Source organism: Choloepus didactylus, chromosome 7 (assembly GCF_015220235.1).
Source record: "Choloepus didactylus isolate mChoDid1 chromosome 7, mChoDid1.pri, whole genome shotgun sequence".
In the NCBI taxonomy this organism is placed as follows: Eukaryota; Metazoa; Chordata; class Mammalia; order Pilosa; family Megalonychidae; genus Choloepus; species Choloepus didactylus.
Window position 1 is genome coordinate 27,625,861 of NC_051313.1, and position 10,698 is coordinate 27,636,558.

The following is a 10,698-nucleotide window of genomic DNA, read 5'->3' on the forward strand; positions in this document are numbered from 1 at the left end:
TCAGCTGAGCTGTATTCACTTGCTGGGAGAAAGCTTCTTTCTGGCACCATGAGGCTTTGTAGTTCAGGCTGTGGGGGAGGGGTCTCCCAATTTGGATCTGCAGTTCTTACTTACAGATTTTATGCTGTGATCTCGGGCATTCCTCCCAATTCATGTTGGTGTATGATGAGTGGACGGTCACATTTGTCCCCCTGCAGTTATTCCGGATTATTTACTAGTTGTTTCTGTTTTTTTTTAGTTGTTCCAGGGGGACTACTTAGCTTCCACTCTTCTCTATGCCGCCATCTTAGATCCTCTTGTGAATAGCATTTTGTAAGTGGAGGCAATTCCTTTTTTGCAAAATTTTTACAATCTTAAGAACAGGAGCAAACATATTGCTAAAATAACAAAGGCATGAACAAAATTATTTAAATACCTGTTGGATTCATGTCCAAGAAAAATTAGAGACTTAGACTTCAGGAGTCAGCTGATATAAAAATTCCCAAATGAAATATTTACATGCTTGGTTATAGCACCACTTACCAAAGGTGTTAAAATGCCTTTCTGTTGTTTGTCTAAGTCTACTCTATGTCTAAGAATAGAAGTGACTATGGATAGTTTTATACAGTACATGGCCTTTATGTACACCACAAAATTAATAGAGTTTTCATTTAGGATAGCATGGCCAGCATAATTATCTCTAAGAAATCAGGCATCGTAGTAACTAAGTTTTTTATGTCTTAAAAATATTATAGCCCACATAGCTCTAAGAACGATGGAAAGAAAAAAAAACATTAGACCTTTGAGAGACTCTCTAGTTTGCCTATTAATGATTAGTTATTAGAAATGGGTAGTACTTTAGCATCCCATTGTATCCCAGCTGATATAAAAGCAAAGCCCAAAACTGTTATAGTGTGTTATCATTGACAACAAAACACTGGAAGCCAGGGCCAGCCCTATATGAAGGTAGAATATCATCATCCATAAAATATAGCTTAGTTAAATCCAGGGCTCTTTCAAACCAAAACCATTTTCCCCGCTGGCCAGTCCCCTATGAAGGCTGGATTTTCCACCTTTTGATTAGGACTGTGGAGTCTTTAAGGAGGCCCAAATGGAAGTGCAACTATATTGCTTTTTCTCTTTGATTCCACAGGGAGGTGCTATTTTTAAGCATCCTATTATTACTATGCCCACTTCAAAAAATGAGCAGAACCAAAACTAGAGGTTTTTGCATATATTTTGCACATATATTCATTTTGATTGTATAGAGACTGTATAAAAATCATTTATACAAAATATATGTTAAGGTACAAACTAAACTAGTAGCAAAATGTGATTTACCATTTTATCTTATAAAGAGAGCTTTAAAAGACTGAGGATATGAATTCTGATGAGAATACGTGGAGATGAATCAAGAGGTCTGTGAACTGATCCAAGACAGTATGGTTGTACACAATTTGTCCATTCCTTTTGGCAGAAATTTAGTAGCCACCATGAAAGACTGAGGTGTATGACGGCTACTCCCCATGACATTAGTACCAGTTTATAATACAACAAATCTTAGAGCATGTTCTGCCTCATGTTTGGATACTTAACAAGCATATATTAGCAAGTAGGCATTAAGCATTTCAAACAACTTGTTTTCTACCCTCTATGAAGTCCCAACTCTGTTATTTTTAGGTACTGAGGTTTCACTTTGCATGAAAAGTTCTTTTAGCGCAGAAGTAGCAATAATCCAGAAAGAGCCCTCCATTATCATTATAGATTCCGCCACCAGATATCCTCCAGACCAATGGTGGACCCGGGACCGTTTTGATATAAGAAACACTGTTCATGCAAAAGCCTCTAAATTATTGCCTTCCATATATGTTGAACGCCACTAATTTCACCCAGGATAGCCTATTTCTAACATTCATTATGCTGATAATAAACCACTAATTTCACCAGTGAAAATCCCTGTCTGATATTCAGGATGCTAATTAGCCAAATGTCTGGTGTGTTGCAGGGACATGGATGCAGAAGCCCTCTCTGAGGTGATCTTTCTGATGTGTGTATATTTGTGTTCTTGAGTCAAGTAGTTAGCTGCCTCTATGTGTAATTTAAACCAACCAGCACACACATTTGTAGTGCTGGGTTTTTGCCAAAGTTTTTTAAAGTGAATTACAGACATTGCACAGGGTAACTGGGTACGGCTTAGATCATGCAATTTAGTACGCTAGAAAATGGGATTAACTCCTGGGTTTCTGGCGGTAAGAGTTGAAGAGAAAGCCATGAATTGAAAGGAGATGCCAGAAGAATTGGAGGATATGAATAACACATAGGAATTCTTAATTTTACAGTTAAATAGTCCAATCTCAAGAATCTATGCACTTACTCTAAAAAAAGCGTGCGTGTTTCAAATGCTTTTATGTGAAGTCATTGTGTTCAATCTTCATGCTTCATAAATAACTTGAACCCTGCGTTGCTCAAATTCAGTGTACCTTCTTTCATGTCTCACCTTTGACACCCCATTCCCCTCTCCTAAAATCCACACCCCCACCATCCCTGCCATTTTCCAGGCCCTGGATCACTCACGGTGAAATACAGGATAGGCAGGCTGTTCTCACCCAATTTCTAACCTTGGAAGCAGCAGAGAACGTTGGTACTCAGTATTCTCCCGACAATCTTGTTTGATAAAATTCCCAGTCAAAATAAGCGGACTGGATATGTTTGGAAGGTTCAGATGACTTTTCAGTCTCTTGGAGAGATCCATGTGGTATTGAGTGAGATTCGTTCCAATGACCCATTTCCTTTTGGTAATTTTAGTAGCCCTTTTATTTTCATCCTGAAGAAAATGCTAACAAATTTTAAATATTAAAATTTAAAATGTAAAAAGGTAGAAAGTGAAAGAAATTAAGTTATAATGACCATAGATAATAGAGTATTAAAAAAATTCTGAAGCATTAATAAAGGCCATGAATACAGCTTAGCAATGTGAATTTTGTTTCATGAATTTCTATGTAAAGGCTTTCAGCAACTTGGCTTGCTACAAGACAGTTTGCCAGTGGGGAAAAGACTGCTGGGTTGTGAACCAGAACTTTTGATTGAATCCATACCTAAAAGGATAGCACATTGTGTGTTTAGACTAAATTCTCTAAAGCAGCCAGCTTTAGTAGACATTTTAATGAATTGACCACTAAACCAGACAGGACTTAAAATCAGTCTTCATTTTGGACCATAATTAGGCAATGAAAACTGCAGTTTTGGATTCAGACTCAAGAAAGTTATGGAAAGCTTATTATTTCTGTTAGTATTTTTGGGGTTTTGTGAATAGACAATCCTGATAAACTGAGCCACTCAGAGGTTGACGGATTCACTTCCTTTTTTTGTTTGTTTTTATTTTTTGGAGGCTCCCTGTATATTTCAAAATGAAGACATGTTTAAACCATATTATAAAATGTTTGGTGTATTGTAAATATTTACATTAACTGGTCAACAATTTTAATACAAAAACCCAACAAAGCTATATCATTTTGCTATTCATATTATAATTATAAAACTTATTAAAAACAATATAAAATGCAATAGTTCATCATAAGGCAAGATGATCCTGTACTATTAAGTTTTTTATATAATCTAAATAATCAAATGATTTTTCCTTTTCAAATTGTTGGGGTATCTCCTAACCATATGCATAATCATATTTGGAAAAATGTCCAAACTCCACATGTGAGGCTCTTCCTGAACAGGAGGTCAAATAGTCTCCTGCTGATGGTCTCTCTGTCCAGCCCCTACCCTGTCCCCTGGCCTCTGAGAGTGAACAGATCTGGATTCTGGGCTAAAAGTTAGAGCTCCTGCTTTGCCACTGAGTTGCTACTCATTTTGATTTGGATAATTCTCTCTCCGCCTTTTTTTTTTATTCCAGTCTTCTGAATTTTTGCAGCTCATTCAATGCATCTGTTTAGCTAGCACCCATATCAAGAAACAAACCTTTATCAGCAAGTAGCCCTGCTTGAGCCTCCTTTTTTTCATTACTTCCCCTTCCAGAGTACCCACTTTACTGACTTTAACAACACAGAGTGGTTTTGCTTGTTAAAAGTTTTTTTTTCCTTTAATTCAATACAGAATATTCTTTTCTTTGTGTCTGGCTTCTTTCTTTTTCATCCATATTGTTGTTAGGCAGTTGAAGATCACTCATTATCATTGTATAATATATCCTTTTGTGAATATACCATATGTAATCTTTTCTACTGTTGATGGGCTTATGGGTAGGTTTCAGTTTTTGATTTCATGAATAATAATCCTCTGAACATTCTAACAGGTCATTTTTTAAATTAATTTGTAGGAGTTCCTGATATATTCTTGCTATGAGTACTTTTGTTAGATATGTGTGTTGTGAATATCTTGTCTTCCACTGGGTGACCTTTTATTCAGGTAATGGTTTCTTTTGATAAAAAGAAGCTTGTACATTTAATATAATCCAAATTATCAAATGTTTTTTCCTTTATGGTTAGCACTTTTGTAGTCTGTTTCCCCCATTGTACTGCAGTGTTATTTGGGTCGTAAATCAGGTGACCATGCATGTGTGGGTCTGTTATGTTTCGTTGGACAGTTTGTGTATCCTTGTACAAATAATGCTCTCTTAGTAGTGTACCTTCATAATCAGTCTTGATATATAGTAAGATAGATCGTTCAGCTTTGCTCTTCTTCTTCTTCAGGGTTGTGCTGGCTGTACATGCCCTGCATTTCCATATGGTTTTTAAAAAATCAGCTTAATTTTCACATACAAAAAAGTAAAAGATAAAATTTAAATATCTGATATAATTTTGATTAGGATAGCATTGAATCTATAGATTTATTTGTGGAGAATAATCATTATATTCAACATTGTACTGGACATCCTAACCATACAATAAGGTAAGTAAAAGGAATAAGAGGCAAAAAGATTGGAAAGAAAGAAGTAAAACTATCTTATCTGCCAACAACATGATCGTGTGTATTGAAACATACTAAGAAATCTACAAAATAGTTACTCGTACTAATAGTGGACGTATCAAGGTCATAGGGACTCAAGACCAATGTATAATAATTCATTGTATTTTTATATGCTCACAATGAATAAAAAAATAAAATATAAGAAGCTATTTTACTTACAAGATATCAAAACAATAAAATGTGTAAGTTTAGTGAAATTCTCTGCACTGGAAGCTACAAGATATTGCAAAAGGAAATTAAAGAAAACCTAAATAAATGGTATGTATACCACGTTCATGGATTGGAAGGCTCATTGTTGAGTATGATGTTTGGCACTGAAGATTTTTACAAGGCAGAGGAAATTCTCTTTTAATCCTAGTTTGAGAGAGTTTTTCTCAGGAAAGATGTTATAACTTGTAAAATGCCTTTTTTTTTTTGATCAAATAGGTGATCACATGTTTTTTCTTCTTTAGTCTATTGATATGGTGAAATATATTAAATACTTCCACATGTTCATTTTGGCATCTGATTATCTTGATGAATTTACTCTGAAGGTCAGTTTCTCCCTCTTGCCCAGGTTTTATTTTTGATTGGCTTTGTGTTTAGGCTCTTCTTGGACACTTGGTTCAACCTGTTCTAGACCTGTAGAATTGCCTGTGTTTAACTGATCAAATTTTTTCAGCTCTTCTGATTCTTGCCTTGGCAATATAGTACAATTTTTAAGATTGCACTATTTGTGCAATTGTTTCACTCCCAGTAGAAATCTTCCTTTCCTCTGTTTCTTCTACAGGAATCTTGATGTGTTCTGCTTATTTTTGTTTTGCCTCTTTTTTGTTTTTTAATTGTTTTTATTTTTGATTCTCCTTTCATTGCCTCCAGCTGCTTTTGCCTCGAGGGCAAATTCTGGGAGGCAGGGTCACCCTGGAGAGGACTTTCCCAAGGCAGTATTTCCCAGTCAAATCAGGGCCAAGGACTCATGGAGGGGATGTGGATCAGTTCCAAAGAGCCCTGGGGAGAGAGTCAGGAAAGACACCAAAAAGCCTTTTTTGACAGTTCCCCAAAGCTGCACTTTCCTGGCCTACTCAGCAGATGACCCTCTTCAGCAACCTGTTCCCCACAGCCATAAGGAGGTCCTGGGTCTTTAAACCTCCACCACCTTCACCTCTGTTAGGGGACGTGTTGAAACAGTGGCTGCAGCAGACCTTGTCCAGTTCAGAGTCAGGACCCAGTGATCTAAACTCACTGATCAAAAGCTGCGATCAGCATCCCAAAGTAATTTGGGCAGAGAATAAAAATATATATGCAGGGCCCCCCCTTAGGAGCTGGTGGAAAATGCAGAAGTGTTGGACTTCCTCACCTGGATTGTTGCTGATGTTCTCACAAACATTGAGGAATGATGGTTTAGTATGCCGAGCCCTCTGTCTTGGGGCTTGCCCTTATGAAGCTTGTTACTGCAAAGGAGAGGCTAAACCTGCTTATAATTGTGCCTAAGAGTCTCCCCCTGAGTGCCTCTCTGTTGCCCAGATGTGGCCCTCTCTCTCTAGCTACGCCAGCTCGGCAGGTGAACTCACTGCCTTCCCCCCATGTGGGACCTGACTCCTGGGGATGAATCTGGACCCGACACAAGGGGTTGAGAACATCTTTACCAAAAGGGGGATGTGAAATGAAACAAAATAAAGTTTCAGTGGCTGAGAGATTTCAAATGGAATGGAGAGGTCACTCTGGTGGGCATTCTTATGCACTCTATAGATAACCCTTTTTAGGTTTTAGTGTATTGGAATAGCTAGAAGTAAATACCTGAAGCTATCAAACTGCAACGCAGTAGCCTTGACTCTTGAACATGATTTGATAACAGTGTAGCTTACAAGCGGTGACAGTGTGATTGTGAAAACCCCGTGGATTGCACTCCCTTTATCCAGAGTATGTATGATGACTAGAAAAATGGGGACGAAAACTAAATGAAAAATAGGGTGGGATGGGGGGGGATGATTTGAGTGTTCTTTTTTACTTTTATTTGTTATTCTTATTATTTCTGGTGTAAGAAAATGTTCAAAAATAGATTGGGGTGATGAATGCACAACAATATGATGGTACTATGAACAGTTGATTGTACACCATGGATGACTGTATGGTATGCAAATATATCTCAATAAAACTGAATTTAATTATTTAAAAAAAAAAAAGCTCTGATCCAGTACTTGGCCATGCCTCTCCCTGTTCTAATCCTCATCCTTAAATGACCAATAGCTGGGAAACAGTATTTGAATACTTTCTTCAGATATTTGAGAATGTCAATTTGATATAACATGGACTGCTTTTGCCCTAGTTTTGCTCAAAAGTCATTCTCTGAAGCTGCACTGGTATTCATACTTGTCAGTTTTGAGTACTTATCATAAATTTACACAGGAGGTCCAGTTGTAATTTTATTTTTTTGCCAAAGTAACAGTAACTATCAGTGAGTCCCTTACTATTCACATGCACTCTCGCTTTATCCTCATCTCATTTACCCAACGAGGTCAATATTATATATCCACTTAACTGTTGAGAAAGCAGAGGTCCTGGAAATTAAGTAACTTTCCAAAATCATGATAATAAAAAACTGCCAAGTCTATTTGATTCCCAAGCCTGGGCTCATGGTTATATACACTGCATGACTAACTACTGTGAGTTCGTTCGTTGGTATTTATAAGGATGTGATGTTTAAGTATATTTTTAATATATTTTTAGTAAATGATATTCCTGGCAATGGGAAATAGCATTATTGAAGAAAAATACACTGGCAAATGTTAACTCTAGAAGTTTCTTGTGTACACTGGTATTAAATTGATCAAGGATGAACAGGTTTTGTGTGAGGAATATAAACAAGTTTAAACCACAGTTACTCAGTTTTCTTTAGTATATTTAAAATAAATTTGCCCTGTAGTGTCTCTGGAAATTTGAGTAATATGTTATTTCGTAGTGTTGTTGAGTTTTAGGTCTGTAAAACCAGATCCTGCCCACCATCTCTTTTTTTGGATACAATTTTATTTTATTTTGTTGGAACATAGCCATGTACTTGTGTACCTACTGTCTGTGGCTGCTTTAGCACTACAAAGGCAGAGCTCAGTATGCAGATATGCAGCAATAATATGGCCTCAAGCCTAAAGTTTATTCACTCTTTGACCCTTTACAGAAAAAGTTTGCCAACTCCCACCTATAAAGGACCCTCCAGGTTATCTCATTTTCCTTTCTCTCCCATACTCCACCTTCTCATTTGTTAATAAGATACTTGAGATCAAGAGAGGATTGGTGGCATATAAATTAATTACATGTTCAGGAATAGAATCTGGGTCTCTTATCTCCCAATTTAGCATTTTGAATGGTCTTTTTTTTTTTTTTTTTTTGTTAAAGGCTAATGTATGTAGAAAGATGTGGATTTTGTTCCAGTCTCTAAAGCATTTCCCACATGGTGAATTAGTTTCATATGCTAGGGAAACATTTTTGGCAAGTTCAGAAACAAAATCAAATCACAGAGCAACCTGTCTTAAAAGGCTACATTTTCACCCAAATAACACACAATTTGACAGGCTATCATTTAGAAAATAAATGCCAGTGGATAGAAGCAGGTTATTCCTTCACACCTGCTTTTCTCAAGTTACCTAACCTTCATATTTACTGAAATTTTCAGGAGTATAATTGACCTGTCTCAAGGTGTTTCCTGGTTATTATGCTAATTTCCAAAGTTTTAAGATTGATCATAAAACATTTCTGAGAGTTAACAGTCATGTGTTAAGAAGAAAAATGCTTCCACAATAGGTGTCATTCTAATATAGTATGTGTATGAATTTTCCCTTTATGTTTCCAAATGGTATAAAGTCTTATTCTCGACACTGGTTCCGTTGTAAAGCCAAACTGGGACAAGGACAGAAGACTTGGAGCCTACAGTTTTATTTGCGTATGTATGCTAAACCTTCCATCCATTGGCATGGACCATGCTTAAAGGAAAACAACCCTGCTGCACATTGTTACCATTATACTCTTGTTCCAAACATTATTTACAAAGGTCTTCACTGCTATTATGTCATTGGAATCCTTCAAACTTTTAGTGGGTAACTTGCCAAATTTTCTGAATATGACATTTATGACATCAAAGTTTTAAACTTGTTAAAAATGCAAATACCTGGGATTCACCAGACTTATACTGAATCTGAATCTTGGGGTGGGAGAGGTTAGGGATCTATTTTTCAAGTAAGATACGCTGGTGATTCTGAAGTACACCAACATCCCTGTGGTGTAGGGGACTTTCAGCTTCTTTTCAGCTGATGGTCTGGAAAACTGGGTTTGAATCCTGACTACCTTGCATGAATTGCAGTGTGGTCTTGGATAAGTCACAGAGCAAAAAAAGGAGTTGAGGTGGAGTGGGGTGAAATCCTATTGAAAATTCCTGCTTCTCTGCATGCTTCTTTCCTGCACACACACATATGCACCACACATAAAGCAGTTTCTCTTTCTGTATTGAGAAATGTAGTAAAAGCAAGAATGAAGTTTATTGAGAGGGAGGGTTTATCTGTAAAATGGAATGATGATAGTATCTACTCCAGGGGACTGCTGTAAGGATTAAGATAATGCAGATAAAGAGTTTGTATTTAAGCACTCAGTAAAAGTTAACTTGTTAGATTTTATCAATGTTATAATCATTATTAGTATTGGTGGTGAAATGACATAGAACTATAATTCAGTATAATAGACATACTACTTTCCAATGTAAAACCAAAATGATTAAGACTGGCTTCATTCATTCACTCATTCATTGATACATTTATTAAAATAACTTATCATTTCTGCTTCCCAGGGTCCAGGTGCTGCTCTGGACACAATGTGGAAGAGAAAGGCCAACAAATCAACTCGGTGTTCTTATGTTTTCTTTTGAAGTACAATCACTTCCCCGCTAAAGAAATACACTGACAATTTTGCTATGGAGCACCTCTGAGATCTTGTCTTTCCCTAATAAAACAAAGAGTGTATTGTTCATACACAAATATTCAGTAAGGGAGATAAATAATGGTTCGTTTCAACAATTTGCAGTGTCATATTGGTGTCCTCATAGGATTTATATCCATGTTTTCAGAAGACATAATAGCCAAGTCTTGAAGCTGCTGAATTGATAAAGAAGGCCACAAGCGTTTGCTGGAAAGCCATTCCACCCACTTCCACAAAGATGATCATAACTTCCGTTAGATAGTTTTATCTCTCTTCTTGAGTAGTGTGGAATATGCATATTAGACAAGATGGCACTTTAGGAGAACTTGTTGCTGGAAGAGTAGTTCAGATGAAATGAGTTAAAAGGGTTCAATTAAGCTCTCCTCTGTCTGTTGGCATTCACTGTCATTGACTTTTAGAAGAGTTTTATAATCCTTATTGCTATAATTTTAAAGACTTAATAAAAATGGTGTCAATAGCTCTTTCATCATTTAGACTGTCTCCCTTTGAGAATTCCATTACTGCTTCTGATAAATTACTTCTAGAGAGAGAATGGAGAATAGGCAGGGAGGTGGAAAATATTTAGATTGTCACGAGCATTCACGTTATCAGTATTTATTTTACTAGAAATAGCACTAAGAATATTTAAAATGAGCCAGTCAAGAGATGCAGTGCTTGTTGTTCTATAAATTACAACTGGTACTTTTTGCTAAGCAAGTTAAACAAAAATATAGATTGAACATGCTTGTTATCTTATCATATCTCTTCCTTAAGTTTAAATTGAAGAAATTTCCCTGGGAAAATAAA

General features: G+C 36.5%; 1 long non-coding RNA gene across 1 annotated transcript in view; it reads left to right on the forward strand.

Moving 5' to 3' along the window:
• Nucleotides 1-9,804, forward strand: part of LOC119540391 — an 18,763-nt gene extending 8,959 nt beyond the window's left edge. The window contains exons 2-3 of the long non-coding RNA XR_005218084.1: nt 8,788-8,866; nt 9,764-9,804. This is a non-coding gene — a long non-coding RNA (uncharacterized LOC119540391). The remainder of the gene's footprint in view (nt 1-8,787; nt 8,867-9,763) is intronic.
• The last annotated feature ends 894 nt before the right edge of the window (nt 9,805-10,698 follow it).